Source organism: Emydura macquarii, unplaced genomic scaffold, assembly GCF_026122565.2.
Source record: "Emydura macquarii macquarii isolate MOO-44397 ecotype Brisbane River unplaced genomic scaffold, CSIRO-AGI_Emac_v2 contig_2473, whole genome shotgun sequence".
Lineage (NCBI taxonomy): Eukaryota > Metazoa > Chordata > Testudines > Chelidae > Emydura > Emydura macquarii.
Window position 1 is genome coordinate 4143873 of NW_027132610.1, and position 24212 is coordinate 4168084.

The 24212-nt window shown below is 42.2% G+C and overlaps 1 protein-coding gene across 3 annotated transcripts in view; it reads right to left on the reverse strand.

The window, feature by feature from the left end:
- Window positions 1-24212, reverse strand: part of LATS2 (large tumor suppressor kinase 2) — a 66658-nt gene that overhangs the window by 20719 nt on the left and 21727 nt on the right. The window contains exon 1 of one of the 3 annotated variants that reach the window (XM_067562856.1): window positions 9194-9495. The exons of the other annotated variants lie outside the window; for them this stretch is intronic. The gene's annotated coding sequence lies outside the window, so the exon portion shown is untranslated. Of the gene's footprint in view, window positions 1-9193; window positions 9496-24212 lie in introns of those variants that run through there. 3 annotated transcript variants of the gene reach the window in all.

The following is a 24212-nucleotide window of genomic DNA, read 5'->3' on the forward strand; positions in this document are numbered from 1 at the left end:
TGACTTCCGTGGGGCCAGGATTTCACCCACTGTATATCGGGAAAGTGCCTTAGCACATTGTGGATGCTACAGTAATCCAAACAATAAATAATATATAATACCAATACTAAATGCTAATGTTGAAGCCAGAACCTAAATGTCAAAATTGCTAGACAAAGCCTTTAGTTAAGTAATCCAGTGAAACTACCTCATGGCTAGTGTCCTCTTCCAAGGGTGGTGTCTCATGGAGTTTTTTTACCCATTTTATTTACAGCTCTTGTGTGGCTCTTATTGTTGTAGTGTGTAAGCACCTCACATATAATAATGAATTTATGCTCAGAACACCTCGGAGAGATTAGGATGCATTATCCTCACTGAAGAGATGGAGAAACTGAAATACAGAGATTAAATGACTTGCCTACAGATCTCAATATTGTTCTCTCACTTTGGTCTGGTCTACACTAGAAAATTAAGTCTGCTTAACTACATCGCTCAGGGGTGTGTAAAATCCACATCTTTGAGAAGTGTAATTAAACTGACCTAACCCCCACTGTAAACAGCAGTAGGCTGATGGAAGGATTCTTTCATCAACCTACCTACCGCATCTTGGGGAGGTGTATTATCTGTGCCGATGGAAGAACCCCTCCCTTCGGCATAGGTAGCATCTCCACTGAATCACTACTGCAGTAATGTATAGCAGAAATACTGTTGCATTTCAAGTGTAGACAACCCCATTAATTCCCATTCGTACAGTCCTCATATTAGCATCATTAACCTGCCCCACTGACAGCTGAATGTGCTGCTGTCATCAGATGAGATCTGCTCTCTCCTTGATGGAGCTGAGCATACATCCGTCTCTGTAGGGCTGCCAGCACAGGAAGCACGAGAATGGGCTTGGCAAATACACCCAGTTCTCTTGTTCAGCAGTACATGACTAGCTGTTGGGTAGCCATGGCCATTTTCTCTCTCACTTGTCACAGAGAGCAGCTTCACGCACTGAAGTGAACTGTTCAGTACATGGAACATGCTGGATGGTTATCTACTTTAACCAAGCATGATCATTTTAACAGACACTTGCCTAACTCACACTCAGCACAAAGCTGCACATCTGCACTTGGCACTGAGCTCAATCTCCCCAGCCCCACCCCCACCTAAAACGCTGCAGTATACTTGGGGAATAGCTGTAGCAAGTTTAAATATTCTTCTGATTTCTGACTCATAGTTTACAAAAAGGTAGTAGTTTGGGGTTCATATTTCCTATAGTGAAATATTTCACTGGCATCACATTACAAGAGCAATTTTAAATCAATGAGAACTATTATGTAAAAGGGAAAAAATGTCCCACAATTGTTGGGGTTGGGTTTTTTGGTGGATGCATTTCTCAAGTATTAGCAGATCTATATCCTAGTGTTTCAGCATTCTTGCTGTCCAAACACTCTAGTTTTGTAGTGCAGTTCTATTCTGAAGATTGATTCTTTAAAATTGGCGTCATGGTCCAGGTCCTCACCCAATTTACACGACACCTGGGATCTAGCCCTGTGTTATTGTCTCAATAATTCCCAAGTCAAATGAGCTCAGTTTACGAGGTCTTTGGGGGTGCTTTTTGGCCTCCAGTGGGGTTCCACAGGTTAAATGCTGGGTGCTTACACCATTCTGTTGATGCCGCACAAAAAGGAATAGAATCCATCTCCCCCTCTCTCAGCTGTCTTGACTCTGCAGGACTTACAGGAGCTAAATGAAATCCGTTTGCACTGTTTTTTGCCACTAAAGTCAGAAGACAGAACTCTGAATACAGCCCTCTAGTTCTGGAGCTACTGTTCTCACCTCTCTCCCCATTTGCCCTATCACAATCATGAAGGTGAAAGACCCAGGCCTATTCAACACTGGAAGTTCCAGGACTCAGAGACCCTGTGAGTGGTGTGGGACTTGATGTTTGGGCTCGGGCTGGGGCCCGGGCTCTGAGACCCAAAGGGGGATGGGTCTCCAAATCCAGGCTCTAGCCCAAGACTAAGCCCAAATGTCTACACTGTTATTTTTAGCCCTGCAGCAGGAGCCCTATGAGCCCAAGTCAGCTGATCCAGGCTCTGAGACTAGTGCCGCTGGGGCTTTTCTTTTTTTTATTGCAGTGAAGACCTACCCTGTGTGATTACAGGCAAAACTGCAGCCCCATCATGTTGATTCATGAAAGTCTAGCATGTCTATACAAATGGAGGCCACATCTCAGGGATTTACACTCTTGTGGGAGTGATTACATGCTATCATAGAAAAGAGAGGTACTCAGAAAACAATGGAGCAATTCCTGGAGCTAAACTGATTCACAACTACAGAGGATCTACTACGCCTTTTAATATCAAAGTTACCCCTGACCCATACGGCCCTCAGGCAAGTACTTTTATAAACAGAAAAAAAAGAAATGAGGCCAGAGAAAAAATCAACTTGGTGCAGTACCCAATGGTAATTTCAGGGCCAAAACATTCTTTTAGACAGGACTCAATCCAACTCCCACCGAGGCCAACAGAAAGATTCCCACTGAGTGCAATGGGAGTTGGATCAGGCTTTTAGTTGCTGATCATTTTCTTTTCACTGGGCCAAATACTTTAAATTGCATTATGGTTTGAGAAACCTATCTGATGATTGTGTTTTAAGCTAACGTTACAGACAGCTGCCAGACTTTAATAAGAAACACAAGCTAGGAGCAGTGTGCATAGAAATCACAAAGGAACAGATCAGTCCCAGCCACACATAATTCTTTACATTCTATGTATTCTCTTTTGAGAATTCACACACTCTCAGTGCAGAGTTTCCATGCACCTTTTCCTTAGCATTGGCTGAAAAAGAAAATAAGGAAAAACTCTGCTTTTTAAGATACTATTACCTGTTAAAATTTTGAGCAAGGAGATTAAGTGGTCAGATAAGTATCTGTGACATTTAATGGTTCTAATGTAAAACCTATGGCTAAGGACACGATTGTCATGGAGGTCACGGATTCCGAGACTTTCCAGGACCTCCGTGACATCTTCCGGGGCAAGGCTGGCGTAGCTGTCAGCCCCACAGCATAAACAACGGCCCCAGGGCAGAAACAGCAGCCAGGTTTAGGTAAGCCCCCACTCAGGTTCTCGGAGAAGCCGGCCAGTGGTTGGCCCTTGGGCCCCTGGAGCAGCAGTCAGATTGGGTCAGCCCCCCTGGACCAGCAGTGGGGCTGGAGCAGCTGCTGGAGGTCAGCCCCCGGAAGCGCTCTGACTGTTAGTTCCCTCCCCCTCCCCAGCCAGGGTATTTTTTAATAAAAGCCAGGGATAGGTCACAGGCTTCCAAGTATTTTTGTTTACTGCCCATGACTAGTTCCTGACTTTTACTAAAAATACCCTAACCGAATTTTAACCTTACCTATGGCACTCAAGCAGCCACCAGGTCAGCATCTTATGTAAAGTATGGATTCAATACGAGGGGGTGGGGACACTGTCTTTCATGTTTGCTGGTATACAGTGTTACCTGTCAGCTCTGTGTTCTGGGGGAACCAGGGCGCAAAACCCCTACTCTCTCTGGCTCACCTGAATCCCCTCCCCACCAGCCTCTGCTTGAACCAGAAACCAAAAGCAATAAAAAGGCAGTGGGAGACAAATCTAAACCCTTCCAAACAAGGGTGATAGGATTAAGGCAACTCCTCTAGCCTCATCTACATCAAAGATGTAAAAAGGAGGGATCCTGATTAGCACATCAAATGGAGAACAGAAGCCTCATCTACATCTAAAATGGAACAAAAATTAGCATACTGAATGGAGAACCAAGGTCCAAAGCAGGAACCGCTCTGAACTCTGGGATTGGCAAAGCAGGGACACACTGCATGATGGGAGATTTCTGCTCCTGATGTTAATGAACCCACACCTGTACACGCCCAGCTCTGCAGTTATCAGGCCATTCTAGTCATTGATATCCAAAACATTGAATCTGCCTGATTGCATTCTGAGCTCCCTCAAGGAACACTGCCCATAGCCAGAAATGATCAGCTCCTATTGTCCAACATAAACAAAACCACTCTGGTACACTCCCTTGAGTCATTGTTTACCCATAAACAAACTTAGTGTTGTCCCTTGTTCTCCCTTGTTCCTTCCCTACAAAAACCCCTACCCAAGTTCAAACCTGGGTTCTGATGCCTGGATTCAAATGCTGCATCAGCTCCACTGGAACATCCCCTTTTCCTGACTGATCGGGTTGGGGGCTCTGCCTGTCTCAAGCGCTCCAGACCCTAGGCTGAACAGCCTGTCTCCTGGGAATCTTTGAGCTGCATGCAGTGGTGAGACCCCCGCATCTTCCCCCCAACACTCTCTCTCTCTCTCTCTCTCTCAGTCCAGGTATAACTTTCTACTTTTGTAATCAAACCTGGGATAGCTTTCTCCAAAACCCCAGCTGTAATTGTGTAGAATTGTAAGCGTTTGTTTTTCTCTCCTTGTATGATATTACCATTAGTATCATAAGTTTTACATACCTGGCAATAAACTAACTCTTATAATCACGCTGGTTGCCAGTCTCTCTCTCCAAACTTCATTTACTCTTTTGTGTTCTTGGCTTCCCTATCGTGCTCTGCAGCAACGCTTCTTTTACCTAAGCCAAAGATCCCTAGAGTGCCCAAAAATCCTATGGGGTTTGCTCATTAAGGGGGTTACTGCTAGAACAATTGTAGAGTGGTGAGGGGCAGCTGAGAAGTGCTGCTCTGCCTAGCCTGTGGAGTCCAGGGGCATATAAAGGTGGTAGCTGAAAGTGCTGTTTGGACCCGGCTTCCTCAGAAGTGCGCTCTATTCTGGTGTGGTGCAAAGGGGCATATATGGGTGGCCGCTGAAAGAGCTGTGTCACCCCGCTTGCTGAGTTCAGGAACATATAAGGGGTCAGCTGAGAGTGCTGATAGCCCGGTCCGCTCAGACACACTCGGTTAATCTGAAATATGTGTGTGTGTGTATATGTGGGGGGTTTATTTGAATCTGGGGCTGGAGGAACCCAGCCCTGAAAACCTGATCCTGCAGGATAGCTCCATTGGGAGGGGACTTGTAGCCATATGAACACACAAGTAACACAAGCAGTACATTAATACAATCATCCCCCCTCCCCTTCCAGGAAGGTAACCCTAATAAATGAGCATACCCCCAGGTGAAGGGCTAATCTGGTAACAACAGAGGAATAGGTGCTTGTTTGCTTTCTAGCCCCCACAGCTAGAAGCAGTGACAGTGGATTGCATAACCAGAGAGTTGTAATCACAGGATTCATTTCTCTCCCCCACTATCACAAGCCTTGAGCTGGTAGATAGCTGCTCTACAAGAAGCAGCAAGACTTTGCCACAAGGAAAGTCACATGTAAGCTCTGATGCCCAACAGAGAAAATCCGTGTTTGACAGTAAACAGATATTTGGATACGTGCGTGTAAAGACTTCATTTTAGGGTGTGCAATGAAGGTTTTCCCCATTTTAGCCTCCTGCCTGGCAGGAGGCCATCACTTCTGGCAGAGCCTAGCAGTTGTCCAGCAACATTTTTCATTGAAAAATATTCTAGTCACCAAAACATATTTATCATTGAATTGAAGATTGCTCAAGAGATAAGTAATACTTTTTCTGAGTACATTGTGTCTGAAGGAGACAATAGGTCCTCCAAGATTTGGCAGCAGTAATTAATTGCTAACAACAAAACAGAAAATTTTACTTAATTTTCCATTCACAAATAAGGATGGGTAACAGATGCAGGAAACAGATACAAATTCCACAAGAAAAGGAGAAAAAATGCAAGAATAGATGATCAAGAAATGGGAATTAGCCTTTCAAGCCGAGCCCACCACTGAAGGATTTTTCATTCATGATTTTAAACTTATAACAAACAATAAACTAATGAAACAATGTTTACACTACACCAGCGGTTCTCAACCTTTTTCTCCCGAGTACCACTCGGGTCAGGTACAGTCCGGTCAAGTGGTACCACTTGGGGAAAAAAAGGGGGGGGATGTGGTGGCGGCAGGGTTTCGCAGGGGTGGGGCGAGGGCACTTACGGCAGTGGATTCGGCAGCGCAGTACGGCTCGTGTACCACCCAGCCTTCTCCGAAGTACCACCGATGGTACGCGTACCACCGGTTGAGAACTGCTGCACTACACTATCTGTGGGATACTGTGGCCCCAACAGAGCAGAAACCCCTCCTTTTAAAAACCAGTCTTCCTCTTCCTGCTTCATCCAATCCTGTCCCCTCATTTTACTTAGGCTAATTTCAGATTGCTAACTTCTGGAAGCATGATATCTGTCTTTGTATTTGCCTGTAAATTGCCATACACAGCTATGACAGTCAATAACATACATGTTAAGTATATACATAAATAACCCTGGGGGCTAATAAGCTTTAAAGACTCAACAAAGGAAGCTATTGCAAATAAACCACTGGAATTTAGAACACTTTTCAACACACTAGTAAATGCCTAACCAACAGGATAAAAATCGTGGACTCGACATAACATTTGCTTCCATCATACTGTTCCCTCTGCTTGTGTGTGATTGCCCTTCCCACACCCTGTGCCTGTGTTGTCTATTTAGATGGTAAGCTCTTTGGGGTGGGACAGTCTACTATGTTATGTTTATAGGGGGCTTAGCACAATGGGCCCCATTCTTGTGTGGTCGTTAGGCACTACTGTAATAAACATGATTAAGATCAGTATATCAGGTACAGTGACATGGGGTCAGCTGTTTGAGTGGATGAAGCACTAGTTTAGATAGCAAAGACAATAGACATTGCACATTTCATAGTATAAGATGATCAGTGCTCAGAAATTCATGTCAAAATGGCTTTATTTAATATTCAAATTAATGATTGAAAAAATGATAATTGTCTTTTGCTTGGAACACTGAGGGGATTAAAACTGAGGTAAGAATGAGAAGATGGGGAGGGGAAGGGAAGGGAGGGGAAGGATGAGATAGGATAGGATGGGACAGACACACACTTACTTAAGTCACTAAAGGATTTCCTCCCTGGTTTCTTACAGCAAGGCTGTGATAGCATCATTCACGATGAATAGTACTACCCATAGAGTACTCACTGTTAGAAGTGTATAACAATCTGGCCTGTAGATTGTAACCTGTCTACAGCAAGAGTTGGTTATTTTTGAATGTCTGTACAGCCTCAACAGTCCTAAATTAATAAATAAAAGCCTGGCATGGCGGTAATATTATGCAGTACAAAGTGCAAACCACGGTTCATAACCTTATTTTTTTCTTATAACACAAGCAGGTGGAATTAGAGAGGACTTGTAGCTGCAATGCTTTCAGCTGCCTAGATAGAAAGGGAAGCTACTACTAGCACCATGAATTGAGCTCTAAAAGAAGCTTATTTGATTCCTCCCAGGCAGAGGATAGCCACGGTAACAGGCATATAGGGAGAGAACAGAGCAATGCACAGTAAAACTAAGACAGAGGTTTGATTTGCATTTCAGATGCCCAGGACTAGAGTTCCTCAAAAAAATTCAATTTCAATTTTTTGGCAACATTTTTCATTTAAAAATTGCTTTTTGATTATAAAAGCCCAACAAATAATTTCAAGAGTATTTTATTAGCTATATAGCTGGTCAGAATGCTCTGATTTTCAAAAAAAATTGGTCAATTTCACAAAACCCAGTAGTACAGTAGAACCTCAGAGTTATGAACACCAGAGTTATGAACTGACCAGTCAACCACACACTTCATGTGGAACCGAAAGTGCACAATCAGGCAGCCACAGAAAGAAAAGAAAAAAAGCAAATGCAGTATAATACTGTGTTAAACAAACTACTAAAAAAAAGAAAGTGAAAGAAGCATTTTTCTTTTGCATAGTAGTGCTTCAAAGCTGTAGTAAGTCAATGTTCAGCTGTAAACTTTTGAAAGAACAACCGTAACGTTTTGTCCAGAGTTACGAACAACTTCCATTCCCAAGGAGAATGAAGTTTATTTACAGATTCTCTCAACAGCTCTGCACAGGATCAGGATTTCATACACCATATAAGTTTCCACAGCAGGGAGACGCTCCAGCCTCTGGAGTTGGGAGGAGGATATATTTGTATCTACTCAGAGTGAGCATCATGACAGCTGCATGGAACTGAGATAGAAAGGGACCGGTGAAAATCAGAACCAGAAAATAACATAACTACCTAGGAAACTTCCCAACTGATACAAACCATTTTCAAATACTTTAATGCAACATAATTTGTATCAAAGTAATAAATTGCACATAATGGTTTGTTCTCTTAACTGAGTTCATGCAGTACATCCCAAAATGGTAGATTCTTGTAACATGTGCTGCATTTGACGACCAGTGTCTCATGAAGGAAATCTGCCATACATAAGATTTAGGCTTAGATCCAATGTCCTGAAGTTAAGCCACTTGGAAATATTCCAAGTGTGGCTACTCATCATTTCCAAACAAATGCTTGTAAGTTGCACTGACAACTACTTATAACAAGGCATCTTTAAATAGAGATTGTAGATGTAAACATTTCATTCAAGAGATGTTGCATGTTTAAAAAAAAATTACACATGAGGCTCTCAAACCCAGGAAAGAGAGTTAATCACATAACTCCTGTTAAAGTCAATATCTGAATGCTCGTGTATGTATACATATGCATGCACTTTTGTTGAAATGGGTTTAATTGTGGTAGGCCTAGAAATCGCTTGACTGTAACACATGAAGAAAGCCCTATGAGCTCGAGCGCGCTCTCTCTCTCTCTCTCTCATGAAAAACAATACTGTTCTTATATGTATTTTAGGCCAAACATGAAGATACACTATCTTGTTAAGATACATCATTTATTGTTGTAGTATAACAGTTCATGGAAACATACTAAGTATTTACCTCAGAATAAAGTAAACTGCACAAGGCCTTCCCCCAGAGAGCTTATACTCCAATTTAAAAGATGTTGCAATGAAAAACAGTGCAACAAGCAAAACAATGGCCAGAGCATTCAGAGATGAGAGTGTTGACAACCAAAATCCACCATGAATGGGACTTCCTCTTTCTCTTCATCAACCAGACTGGGAAGAGACAGAATGGAAAACTTCTCAATTTGAACAAGCAGCCAGCTGGGCTCATTGAGAGAAGGAAACTCCCACTCATACTACAAGCCAGGAAGAAGGAAAGTAGTAGGGCTCATAGACTCTAAGGTCAGAAGGGACCAATATGACCATCTAATCTGACCTCCTGCACAATGCAGGCCACAGAACCTCACCTGTAGGAGAGAGAAGCAGCAGTGATAGAGCTTATTGCTTTTGGATTAGATGATCCTTGATTCGGTCCTAGGAAGAAAAGAATCATCTTTGACCTACAGCACCCAGTGATGTTGTCTTTCTATTTCTCCTTCCCTGTGAGATGCAAACACAGAAGTTAGCCCATTTTAAGAGTGACATCCTTCTTTGAATTAACAGCTGTGCATCCCTGGATTCTGTCTTTCCATAAACATGGAAAACTTAACAATAAATGCAGTACCTAAAAGGAGCATGTACAGGATTTTGTCAGTTTAAGCAATGCAATTAGTAGGCCTTTCAAAGTAATGTAAATATTGCCATACCAGAACAGAGTCATGGTTCTCATCTAGTTTAGTGTCCTGACTGTGCCAGTAGCATCCTTAATGTTGACGTAGTTTAAAAATAAAAACAAGCTAAACAAATATCAATGGTTGACTGTCAAAACTGGCAGAATGTATCTAGTGGAGTTCTACAGCATTCTACCAGCACTGAGACCATGATTATCCAAAGCCAACTTTGCTGGATAGGTCATGTTGTTCGCATGCCTGACTCCCGCTTCCCTAAGAGAATCCTTTTCTCACAGCTGAAAGAAGGTCAGCGAAGTTGCAGAGGGCAAAGAAAGCGCTTCAAAGACACCTTGAAGGCAAACATGAAGAGGTGCAACACTGACATCAATACTTGGGAGACCCTCGCTCAGAATCATCCAAAATGGAGGAAGGCTCTGTTGGAAGGATATCAACACTTTGAAACAAGCTCGTCAACAGGTAGAAGAGGAAAAGAGGAATAGGTGGAAAGAACATCAGAACATTCAATGCAGAAACACTGTGCCCATCCCTCCTGGAAATACCTGTCCTTATTGTGACATGACATGCGGATCCAGGATTGGCCTATGGAGCCACCTGTGGACCCACTACTGAGATCCCTGGAATATAGTCTTACTCGTTCACGAGTGATAGCTGATAACAGGGGTCAGTTCTGGATCCAGTACTATTCATTATTTTAATTTATAACTTGGATAAAGGAGTGGAGAATATGCTTATAAAATCTGCGGATGACACAAAGAAGGGAGGGGTTGCAAGCACCTTGGAGGACAGAATTAGAATTTGAAATGACCTTGACAAATTGGAGAATTGGTCTGAAATTCAACAAGATGAAACTCAGTAAAGATAAGTGCAAAGTATTTCACTTAGCCTATGTCAGCAAAACTTATGTCACTCAGGGGGGTGGATATTTCACCCCTTGAGCGACATAAGTTACACCTACATAAGCGCTAGTGTGCACAGCTCTATGTTGGCAGGAGAGCTTCTCACATAGCCAGAGCTTCTGCTGCTCATGGGGGTGGTTTTTTTATGCTGATGGGAGAGCTCTCCCTGTCAGTATAGAGCATCTTCAACAGACACACTGCAGCGGTACAGCTGTATCTGTACAGCTGCGCCACTGCAGCGCTGTACGTGTAGATACAGCCTTGGGAAGGGAAAAATCAAATGCACCACTACAAAACAGGGAATAACTGGCTAGGTGATAGTAGTGCTGCAAAAGGATCTGGGGATTATAGTGGATCACAAATTGAATGAGAGTCAACAATGTGTTGCAGTTGCCAAAAAGGCTAATATCATTCAGTATTAAAAGGCGTATCATATGTAAGACACAGGAGGTAACTGTCCCACTCTACTCAGAAATGGTGAGGCCTCAGCTGGAGTACTATGTCTCAATTCTGTGCACCACACTTTAGGAAAGATGGGGACAAATTGGAGAAAGTCAAGAGGAGAGCAACAATAATGAAAAAAGGCTTGGAAAATCTGACCTATAAGGAAAGGTTAAAAAACTGGAAATGTTTAGTTTTGAGAAAAGACAATTGGGAAGGGATCTAATAACAGTCTTCAAATAAGTTAAGGGCTGCTCTGAAGAGGACTGTGATCAATTGTTCATGTCCACTGAATGTATTATAAGAAGTAATGGAATTAATCTTCAGCAAGGGAGATTTAGAATAGATATTAGGATAAATTTTCTAACTATAAGGTTAGTTACACTATGGAACAGGCTTCCAAGGGAAGTTATGGAATCCCCATCATTGGAGGTTTTAAAACCAGGTTGGACAAACACCTAGCCAGGATGGTCTAGGTTTACATGGTCCTGCTTCAGCGCAGATGGCTGGACTTGAAGACTTCTCGAGGTCCCTTCCAGCCCTAGACTTCAATGATTCTATATTAGGAGAACATGAAAGTTGCACACCTAAGCACTCCAAAAGCCATGAAGTGTCGCTGTTAAGGTTGTCCATGCGACTTTAACTCTACCCCGTAAGTGAACACATTATGATTAAGGATACAGTTTTGTCATACAAATTTTTAATCAGTCAATCTCACAGCACAAGGGGATGTGTGTGTGGGAACTCACAGTCATGGTAAGGTCGCAGCCTGCAGAGGGTAGAGTGCTGGAGAATGAGCCTACCCCAGTGAGGAGGGAAGGCCTAGGGGGACAGAGGCTGGAGACCAAGCGCACCCTGCACTCACCCCACAGTGGTGGTTCCTGTCCTGTGGGGCTGGCCCTGACTCCCCTCTCTGAGAGTTGTTACCTCATGTGCTAGGTCACAATGCCAGTCAAATCTCCATCTCCATCTGTGGAGAGGGCGGATGCACCACACCTGAGTAGTGCTGTGACCAAGTGGGCCAGGTCAGAATGCCCAGCGCAGGGAACTGGGGCCCTGGAAGCTGCTGCTGACGTGATTACCCTCATGCCCTCTGCACCAAAACCGTAGCCTAATGATGATACAGTCTTTACAGGAACACATTCAATTTTTCATATAATTTTTTCTTCAACCTTAGCTACGCTTGGGCAGCATTTTATAATCCCCCTTCTCCCAGTTCTTGTATACTTAGATTATTTTTGTTTTCATAACAGTCCAGGATATTTACATTGATTTATGTCCTGATTTTCCAGATATGCTGAAAATCATCTGGTCCAGGAGAGCAAAATGTGCACAGCACCTCTGAGAACCAGGCCACAATTAGGCTTTTTAATAAAAAAGTTATTTTCTCTCTCTGAAATGTTCTCTAGTAATGGCGTTGTAATCCATGCCCTACACATTTCCTTCTCAACCAGCAGCAAACCAACCTTATGCGCAGTTCAGCCAGGGGTAGTTGAACCTTTCCTTGGTGTTGTCGAGGTGGCTGGTGCACAGCTTCATGAGCTAGGGGAACAAGGGGTGGGTTGGGTCCACCAGGGTCACTACCGGCATTTCAATATTGCCAATGGCAATCCACTGGTCAGGAAAGAAAGTCCCTGCTTGTAGCTCTCTGAGCAGCCCTGTGTTCTCAAAGATGGGAGTGTCATGCACCTTCCCTGACTAGCCAACACTGATGTCGGTGAAGCATCATCACTGATCCACCAGCGCTTGCACAATCATAGGAAAGTAGCCTCTTCTGTTGATTTACTCTGTGGCAAGGCAAAATAGCATGCATCTCCCTATCTATTGTTCCTCCACAGTTCGGGAACCTCACAACTGCAAATCCATCCACAATGTCCTGCTCACTGCCTAGAGACACAGTCTCTAGCAGGAGATGACTAATGGTCCTGCACACGCCTATGACGATAGTCCCTGCAGTGGATTTTCCAACTCCAAAATGATTTCCCACTGAACAACAGCAATCCAGTGTTGCAAGTTTGCACAGAACAATCACCACTCACTTCTCCACTGTCAATGCGGCTCTCATTTTGACGTCCCTGCGCAGGAGTGAGCTTGGCACACAGATCCAGGAATGTGGCCTTGTGCATCCGAAAGATCTGCAGCCACTGCTTGTCATTCCAAGCCTGCCTTCTGACGCAATCCCACCAGTCAGCGATTGTTTCTAGGGCCCAAAAGCAGCACTCTACCATCTGTGAATACCACCAACAACCTTCAATTGTTTCTTGCTATGTTCCACAGCAATCTGTTCTCCAAGAAATCATCATTCTCCACACTGATTCAGTTCTTCTTATGGCTCTGCAAATATGGGAGATTCACACGTCCTGTGCTTGCAACATTTATGACAATAGGGCAGAGCTGTGCAGACTCCATGCTTCTGTCAGAGATGGCAGACAGTGAGGAGGGTCATGTGATTTGTGGAATTTTTTTTTTTTAAAGGCACAAAAATTATAGGAATATAGATGATATTAGGGGATGAAGATAGTTACATGCTGGGAAGTTGACATCTTACTCCCAGTCACCCCTGCACAACTCATTTTTGCCTCACCATTCATTGCCAAAACTTCCCAAAAGACAGCGTGCTGGATGCTGGCAGCACACCAGGAAACCTACCCATAGTGCACTGCACTGTGCACCAACTCAAGCACTTCTGATGAGTAGACACAGCACCAATGCAAGAAGCCAAGAATGCACGCGCACAAATGATACACTAACTGCAGCGGCTTTATGCTGACATAACTTGTGTCAACCAGTTTGTAGTGTAGACAAGGCAGGTACATTAGTCTAAAAATGATAAAGGCCCCTTTCCCTACAAGCTAAGAAAGGGTTACCTCTGGTCAATTGGGAACACCGGACGCCAGTTAAGGGCTGCCTGAGACCTTTAAAACTCCTCCTCTGGTTAGAGAGAGAGAAGCTGCTGCAGGGATAGTGGCAGTAGGGAGAAAGGCTGCCCCGGAGGGATGGCGGGGATGGCTGCTCTTCCTCCTACAGGGGAAGCCACATAACAAGCAGCCTCCTCAGGGGAAGGACAGGCACCCCAGGGCCATTAACAAGGCCACCCACCCTTAACATTTTTCTCTCCTGCTGCTTGTGTGGATGCCATGCTGTCTCCTTCCTCTTCTCATCAATTCATTTCTCTGGTTTTTTAATCCCTTTTTTTTTTTTTTTTTTAAACCTTTGATGTAAATGTTACTTCCATTGTCTCTGGCTCACCTTGCTCAATTTGCACTGGACACACAAATAAACAGGCAAAACAACATTATTTTGCCTAGGGTAGACTTGTGTATCAGATGTCTCCAAAACATATTTCAAGCATACATACATAACTCTTTATACACAACCAGTGTTTGCACCACACAATGAAACTCATGAACATGTCATCAGGTTTTATAGGATACCTTACAAGACATTGTTTGGCTAGATATTCTGACAATGGTGTGCTGAGTGTGCCCTTTGCCAGTTGGCACAAAGGGACTCTTAGGGGCACAGCTACATTTCCTAAAGATGGTCAGACTCTGGATTCGCCTAAACTCCTCTGGAAGATTGTTTCATAGCTGGATCCCCTTGAGAGAGAGTGCTTTGTGATCTCCAGTGTTCCAGAGGAGTGTAGCTGTCATGACAGTTAACATATCACAATTCAGACTGATGTAGCTGGGGTTTGATCCATTATTGCTTTGAACATTAGGACCAGCACCTTAAGTTAGCCTCTGAAGCAGACTGGGACTAGTGGAGTGACTTGAGCACAGGCCCAATGTGCCTATGGTGGGAAGCTGCGTTCTGTACTAGCTGTAGCCTATGAATAGTCTTTCGCAGTGTTCCAGAGTGACAGTCCATATGCAAACAAACACACATTTTGTTTCTCACAACATGCATTCAAATAAACATACATACAACTGAATGTGTGATCAGTGCATATACAAAGCAAAGTTAAATTGCACATACAATAATACAAAGTACTATTTATGTCCCAGGGCCCTAAAATGCAGACCTTTACATTAAAAAACAGACATTTTTAAACAAGATTTTTTGTGTGTTTTCAGCTAATTTAAGTTAGCTGCATGAGTTATTTTCTACTGTGATAGCACCCAAAAGTCAGGGCCCCAAAGTGCTGTGTACTGTACACACACACAGGAAGACTCCTGCTCCAAAAATCTGTCTAATCTCATACAGGACAAACAAGCATATGTATAGCTTTAATAAGGAACAGTTATGGCTAAGTAAGAATTTATTCACTGGAGAGTTATTTAAGCTCTTTAGAATTCAGTCTATCCCAGATGGCCCATGGCCAGCACATAAAACTTTCTGCCTGTTACTCATTACTCAGCACTTGACAAGAGGGAATCCATAATAATGCCTTTTTTTTAAAAGGCATTAATATGTGCTAATTCAGAAACCTCACACATAGTCCAAGCCATTTTATACAAACAGAATTTACATATTACTGGACAGGAAGTTAATTTTACCAACATGGCTAAGTTTTAGGAGCTATTTTGCTTTTCTTGAGTTTAATCAACCCTGTGGGAGGGGCCCGAGAATCTTCCAAGCCCCTAGGAACACTGTGGTCCTGATTCCATCCCTTCAAACCCATGTCACTCCTGCCTCTCTTGAAGGTCCAACACACGATGGCATGCAGAGAAGAGTAACAGTCCGCTATGCTTCTTGCATTAAACAGTGGGGCTCAAGAGCTGCTTCCTACTCTCTTGTTCTTAGAAACTAAAGCACATTTTTCCCCAGTGCTTTTAATATCACAGAGGTCATGTGACCTCTTAGAGCAGAATTTAAACTACAAAAATAAAACAAACAAACAAACAAACAAACCAGGAAAATTAAGGATCTGATCCTGAGAACAGCTACAACTCCCATTCACATCTCCAAACCAAGTCCTTATCACAGTTCAGATAAGATCAATAAGGCCAATATCTCATTACTGAGTCTCAGTGGTTTAATTTAAGTTGCTCCCACTAGCCTGGGAGACAGTCTCTCTCATCCACCATGTATACCACCTCCCCCTGCCTTCCACTCCCCAAATCTCTAGGAGCAAAGGAGCGAATGAGGATGCATAATGGCAGCACTTAGGTTATTCGTTTCCTCTCTGTAGCCCAGATTGAATGGTATAGTCCTGCCAAGTTTCACTATTGCTCCAAAGTTTGATAAGTACCATAAACTGACAAATCCAATTTTAACCGTTTTATAGCCTTTTAAATTAGAACTCCTGGCAAGCAGAGAGAGAGTAAGAGTCTTCAAACTTCTGCTGCAGCTGCTGGGCTTGAAACATTTTTGACCAGACTGGTATGAGTTACATATGGAAAGCAATGGGAGGGGCTAGAAACTCATTTTAAAAAGAGTGCGCACACATGCTTCGATTCAGTATGAAACAGCAAGAACTATAGGAAACATTTTGTTATCAGTTTTAAACCAACATAGAAATATTGAAACTTGTTAAAGCAATGTAAGAGGTGCTGCGAATTTCAACTATTCAATCAGAAAGGTTTCCTTGTCCAAGAAAAAAGAAATCCTGACCTTCAGCCAAACACCTATAGGACAGCATATTTTTCCCCTCTGGTTTAACGAAATTTGCAAATGTGTTCTTCAGTGAGGCATTACTGATATCTGTATTAAAGTCCAATTTAAGAAATGAAAATGAACACTGCAGCATTCAACAAGGAACCAATATAAAATTCAAGGAAGAATGTTTAGTAAATTGCTTTCATGAGTTTATAAATTCCGCTAAGTGAAAACCTCCCACTAGAATAAAACCCACCATCACACATAAAATATACATGCCTACACTGCAATTAGATGCCCGCGTCTGGCCCATGCCAGCTGAGTTGGGCTCGTGAGGCCCAGGCTGCAGGTGTTTAACTGCCGTGTAGATGTCTGGGCTTGGGCTTGAACCGGGGCTCTAGGACCCTGAGGGGTGAAAAAGCTTGAGCCCTGGGACCCTCCTACTTCTCAGGGTCCTAGAGCCTGAGCTCCAGCCCAAGCCCAGACATCTACACTGCAGTTAAACAGCCCCACAGCATGAGCCCTGTTGAGCCCGAGTCAGCTGGCATGGGCCAGCCACGGGTTTTTAAATTGCCATGTAGACATGTCCAGAAACCTAGTCATTGGGTAAGACATACCCATGGCAGGGTTACTGTTGCCTCCTGGCTCAGGGGACAGTACCCCCTGCAGGCTGACGTTGTCCTTTTACAAAAAGAACACTAGAACGGCTACGTTTTCGCAGAGATGTGCCTGAATCATGGTCACAAAATGCAGAGCTGGGCATATAAAAATATTTCTTCTGTAGGTGTCACTTAAACGTGCTGCAAAGCCTGCTGCATGCCCAAGAGAGCCCAAGAATGTGGTCGCATCTGGGACGCGGCCATCTAAGGGCACAAGTCCGATTTCCATATAGATAAGGAATACGTGGGTACTAAGTGGTAATCAGATCATTTGGTGTGAACAATTTAGCATTTTCTCGCAGCATTAGACACATCAGACAAATTCTCATTTGAACATGCACAGTTTTGTACACGTAAGTCACAACTGTGCTCTGAACATGTCGTCTTCAAAAACCTAGCCTTTGCTGTACACATCTCAACTGGATTACACATGAACACAGGCGGCAGCTCCCAGCAAGAGCACAGCCCTAACCTACACAGGTACACAACCGTGGAAAAAGCACCGCATATATGTTTTGTTAGCTTTGTCACTTAATGGGAATTGCTAGTGCCCAGCCCCTCTCAGGATCAGGTCCTAACACTTTATTTAAAAAAAAAAAAAAAAGTTTTGTATTTTATATTTTTAACCAGACAGTCCAAATAGGTACATAAGGTCTTAACCGTAGGCCATCCTAGCTGCCCTCCAGAGCAATAGTTCACATGCAGAATAGTCATTATGCCATTGTAAAAATAACCCCCCTTCCAACTCCCACATTTTGTTGTTGATAGTGAGGTACCAATTTCTTGACCTGACTATGAGGGCAAATAATTAGTCTGGATAGAACAGCAGTTCACTGAAGGTTCCATGATGAGGTCATTCCTCTTAATCAGCAGTAAATAATATATTTGCTAATGTTATTACTCAAGTGTTAGCCAAAAACATTTCTGTTTGACATTAAGTTTATAAGAGTGCTACTCAGTACTCCAGGCATTTCTCTACTGCAGACACAGACATCAGAAGTGATTGGCTTCTATTCCTCCCCCCTCTACTACTACAAAACAGTATATATTTAAAAAATCCATGTTGTTTACAAATTTCCCAGGGTTCAGGAATAAAGTTTCTGCCAAGCTGCGTAAAAGTGAATCACTGAACTGGGCATCCAGATTCCATGTGGTGACTTATTGGGCTCACTGTCCAGAAATGAAAGCATCAGGGTGTAAAAAATATCTACAAAAGACAGAAAGGCCTTCCTTGAGCTGCCAATTTCAAACCTTAACTAATCTGCCCCAGATAAAGACAAATGGTACTGTCCAATTTGAAATAAAGGGGCACTGTTTATTTCACACATCTCCATGCTTAATTAATTGTGCATCTACCCAAGGTGCTGATGCTCCACTCAGATTAACACTATTTAAATAATGAATTTACAATTTGTATTCATTTTCCAGGACTTTAACATACAAGAGCAATAACACCACTTTCTTTTACCATGTAATGTAATGTAATCTGTATTCAGTCTTAAAGCACTCAATTTTCAAATGCATTCTTACAACCTCTCCCCCCAGAGACAAAAAATTCTTAACAACTTCCAAGTAATGACAGCTGGTAAGAGCAAGTCACCTAATCAAATTCTAGGTCAAATGCTAACATAATGCTTCAAACAAGGTTAATATAGCTGTTCAAAAAGTGTTTTTAACATGGATTTTAGTACTTTAGGAGGGCTCTCTCCCCCTTAATATTCCCTTTGGGCGTACTTTAATAGAACTGTAAAATCTCCAGGATATCTGTTTGGAATGCATAGTAAGTGAAGTGTGCTCCTCTTTGGGGATTAATACCACCATGGGATCCTCACTGATCTCAAGTAGTAATGCACATTCTAATTAAAAAACTTAGTTCTATTGTGAGACAAATGAAGGATACTTCTCTGTAAACCTAAGGAGCATGTCTTATGAGACTGAATAAACATCTGGATTTTATCTTACGAATCCTAGTGTTTTTTTGATATTTAAAAAAAATTGAAAAACAGGAGAAACTTCTTGGCCTCTTTATTGTGCAAAGACTGGGAAATTCACTAGAATTATCTGTGTAATTATTTTTAAAACAGGATTATCTCAATTTTAAAATTCATTAGTACTTCATTCATATTAATGCTAATAATGTATTTCCCTTTCCAAACTCTGAATAAGGAAGTATGAAAGACAGCATTCAACTGATGTCTTAAAAAAACACTGGATGATCAAATTTTGCATACTAGGGCTCATATTAGAAACTTGCCAAGAGATCTCAGGCAGTACTTAATGTACATTAGCTCGATATAACATACATGTATCCTGTGAAATGCTGAGCACCACAGACTCCCACTGAGTGGCTCTCAGAGCATACTTTGGAAAAATCTCGAAATACCCCTTTCTACAGAAAGTTTTCTAGTTAGTACAGCTTTCCACAATTGCATGATAAGACTTGAAGTCACACAGTTCTGGAAGCAAAAATAATATCTGGATAAAATATCCTAAGGTCAGGCTTTTTACATTTAAAGCAGCCGCAGCAAAATTATTCAAATTCTTAGTGCATAGCTGACCAGGACCAGATTTCAGAGAGAGGCAAACAATTCCTCAAGAGAACAGCTGCAGTCTCCAAATCTCAGGAATCATTGTAACAACAACAAAAATATTGTGCTCTCTCCATGTTAATCTGGAGCATAAGTGTAAGAAATTAAAGTTGGCCAAACATCAACTAAACAAATTAATTGGTGAAATAGAAAAACCTTGTAATCCGACACCTGACTTCAGTTATACACAAAAGTAAAGTGGAGTAAATGATAGAGAATTCTTGTCAGTCATTCTATTCAATATTATGTACATCTACCATCAGGTTTTATTACACATTACATTCTTTACCAACATTTCTTGCAAACAGAAGGCAGTTTCTTTCCAGGTGTCCACATAATACTAATAGCTTTGTTCTTTGTTGCCCTATATTTTCTTAACTATAGCTTTCTTCAGCTCACTCCAAAATGACTTCTTCTGTATACAAATAAATTAATTAACAGTCCAGGCAATGAATACAATGAATGCCCTTCCTGCCCTGTGCTCTGAGTCACTGCAGAAAAGTAAATATTTTCTAAGCTTATCTTCAGTGACATACTTTTTAGCATTATTTTTTTACCCCTCCACAAACTGCACTGTATTATGCCATCAATGAAACACAGCTCAACAACTAGAGAAGCAATATAGACTATATTGTGATACAACTTCCAGCAATCTTAACAGTGATAATTAAGCTGTCTTTGAGAGTCCCCCATTCCTTCCTTCATGTGAATACATAACCTTTATAACAGAATGGGACAGTACGTTTATGCTTCATCAGACCATAAAGTTTTGGTCCAAAACTCTTTAGTCTTCTTCTCACGCTGCCTGGAGAAGCTGTTTTAATTGCACTGTCTTTGGTTTTAGTGTCATAGCTAATCTTCCTTCACTAGTACCTAATATTTCAAGACATCTTTTTGTTTAAACACACTTATTATAATCTGAAAAATATAGGCAAGAGGAAATAGTCTTATATAATAGGCCATAATCAACAGATTAGACTAGAATAAAATTTAAACCAGAGGGAAAACCCTCATATATCGCAGTATTACACAATCAAAACCCAGTCATAGCATCTCTAATAAGTATTAGACCCATTCCATAGCAAACATAGGCCCAATAAAAACATACTGCTTTCAGTTACAAGAAATTCCAAATCAGATTTGTCTTGATTTAAAAAAAAAAAAAAAAAAAATCAGGATGACATGACTAATTTTTTTCATCCACATCTTATATTTGAGGAGGAAGCTTAAAATACCTCAAGCAGGTAAAGAAAAAGCCCATTTATATGGAAAGCTTATGGTTAACATTTTAGTTTCGTAGTTTCTCAAATAATCTTGGCAATGAAATTAGGGGACTATTTTCCTCAGTTCCCTCTTCCAAGCCTATAATTAAAAGGTTTGAAGCATTGTCTTGTTTCTTAAGGCTTTCAATCTGTGTCACCATACAGGACACCAATCCATTCATTTTATTCATGGTTATCAATATTTACAAGATACGATTCTTTGCATGATTACTGCTTGACAGGCATATTTTTATATGATCAAATGCTTCTTAGTAGCAGAATATTAGGTACCAAATATGAGACAACAGGATGAGTAATCATCTTTCTTAGTGTGAGCTAAATGATTGCTAGAACTGGTGCCTATGTTAATATTTTACTACTTAAAACTTTTTCATGTCAGGCTAAGGTCTTCTCAAATATCACAAACCAAGCAGGGTGAGACCCAATCAGTTCTTTGATAGGCAAACACCAAGGGTAATATGTGGGGCATTGCATGAAGTAGTGGCAGAATTTCACGATGTGGCACTCAAACTAATGCCCAGCAGGGTATTAAGCAGTACTATATTGGAGATGGCCTCCTCTTTTGGAGGAGACAAAAACCTAGGTCCTGCCTACTTATGGGTCCGTAGAGGTTCCAGGAGTAAGGTTAAGAATATTAGTTCTGGTTGGGCAATTATACTCCAAATTCCTAAATTTTCCTTCCGATTTGGAGACCTTATTACTTCCTTTTCTGAATTGGTGTGTAGTGTTGCTAAGCACTGTCAAACAGCTGCCATTACACAACAGTGCACGGCAGTAGCATGTGAAGCTGTGGATTCAAGGGGAAATCCCACCACTAGTCCACCACTAGCCCTCTCTTGTACGGGAGCACACCAGGTCCAAACCAAAGCTAAGTCCTACGGTACAGAAAGGGCCTCAGAGAAGCGATGATTTGGATTTCACATTAAGTTGATAAAGTTTTGGGATCTCTTTGCTATAATTTCTTGAGTACCAGACCCATTCTCTTGCTTTGCTTTTGTGCATGTGTGCAGTTTATTGCTTATCTTGATAGGGTTCCCATCTCTGTGCACTTTGCCCATGCTGTTATTGTATGTGCTCCAAGTTGTAGTGAGTCTTAAAGACACATTCTTTTGAATTGAAGACAGTCTGCTTCTGAGGTCAGAGTTCACTTCTGCTTCCCATGGGTGATATGATAGCCTGCTCTTTTCCCCCTCAGCATTTAGCATGCCCAAAAGTGGGGATTAATTAGAATCATAGGGTGGAAGGGACCTCGAGAGGTAATCTACTCCAGTCCCCTGCACTCATGGCAGGACTAAGTAATATCTAGACCATCCCTGACAGGTGTTTGTCTAACCTGCTCTTAAAAATCTCCAATGATGGAGATTCCACAACCTCCTTAGGTAATTTATTCCAGTGATAAATTAGTTATCGGCTTTCCTCACTGAGCAGCTGAAAAAGATCTAAACTGCAATTTACCCATTCCCCCCCCAAACCAGTTTTTTAGTGTCTGCAAACATTTGGTGATGACTAAGGCTACGCTTGTGGTGTGAAGGTCACAGTGTTCATGGCAATCATGAATTTTAATAAAGGCAATGACCCCGCAGCAGCAGCTCCTGTAGGCCCAGCTCCCAGCTCCGGTCATAGAGAATCGGCCCACGTGGTCAGAGCACCACTCCGATTTGGTACATCCACCCTCCAGAGATGGAGATGAAGGGGCAAGATGGGCCAAATTTGATTGGCAGCATGACCTAGCACACAGGGTCGCAATGTTTGGAACAGGGAGCCAGGCCCAGCCCCCGTGGGACAGGAGCCTCCGCTGCAGGGTGAGTAGAGCATGGGCTCTCTTTCTAGCTGCCCTTCACTCCTACCCTCCAGGGCCTCCTCTCCTCACTGGAGTGGGCTCTCTCCAACACCCTCCCCACACACAAGCCATGACCTTCCCATGACTATGGTTTTATCCCCACTCCTCTGCTGTGAAATTGACTAACAATCTGTGTGATGAAATCGTATCATATTGACAACTAACATCCGATTTCCCACATACATTGGGGTTTAGAGTCTACAGCAATGAGCACAATTTAAAACTTAAAACCAGAAAAAAAAATTATGTGCTTAAGAAAACAAAATTACTAAGTCTAATAATCATTACTCTCAAATACAGATGTCCCTGTTGGGTTGGTCATCTGCACAAGATGGACGATAGATGCATTCCAAAGGATCTCCTCTATGGAGGACTAGCAGATGCCCCAAGATCACTGGGCTGACCTAGGCACAGGTTCAACAATGTTTGCAAGAGGGACTTGAAAACTTTCAATATCAACATTGCAAACTGGGAAGATGCAACTAGCAACAGGCTACCCTGGAGGGCTGTGCTACAGCAGGGAGTCTAAAAAGCTCAAAAGACGTGGTTGAGAGGGAAGAAAGCAAAGAGAGAGAAGAGGAAAGTACAGCAGGCTTCAAGCACTCGCAGTGTGCCAGTTCCATTTTCTGGCCCTGCACCTTACGTTTGCATTATCTATGGCAAGGACTGTTTTTCAAGAACTGGATTTTTCAGCCACCTGCAGCACAACACACAGTAACTGAACTGCTTTGGGGCTTACACAGTCAGTTGCCATTCACTCATTTAAATGGATTAATGGATTTATGTTGTGTCAATACTTGAAATCTTAGTACAAGTAAATAACATACAGAGAACAATGTGGTACACAGCCATAATATAATATAGTTGTAATGCTATCATTTTCACCCCACTCCCCTGTGAAAGTATCTGTAAAATATTTCTGACTCAGTCCTGAATGACAAAGTGGGTGAGGTAATATCTTTCATTTGACCAACTTCTGTTGATGAGAGAGACAAGTTTTCAAGCTTATAAAGACCTGAAGAAGGGCTCTGTGTAAGCTCGAAAGCTCGTCTCGCTCTCTCCCTCACCAACAGAAGTTGGTCCAATAAAAGATATCACCTCGCCCACCTTTTCTCTCTAATATTCTGGGACTGACAAGCTACTTGAGTGGTCAGTTTTCACTCTCACTTTTTTATTCTAGAGCCTGATATGCTTGAAATCCTTAGTCTTCAAACAGGTTCTGTACTGTCAAATAAACCTCCAATTGGTACTAGAAAACCAATTTGGTTTAAATGATCCTTACCCCCACTTTCATCTTCGCACCGCCTGTATGGAAACCCAAGTCTGGTCTATCATGTCACTACTTGCTTTCTCTTCCAAGTCTCTCTGGGAAATATGCACCCACATTTCTTCAATGAGGCATTTTGTCCTTCCCCTCAAGGAAGTGCTAACTAAATAGAGGATGATT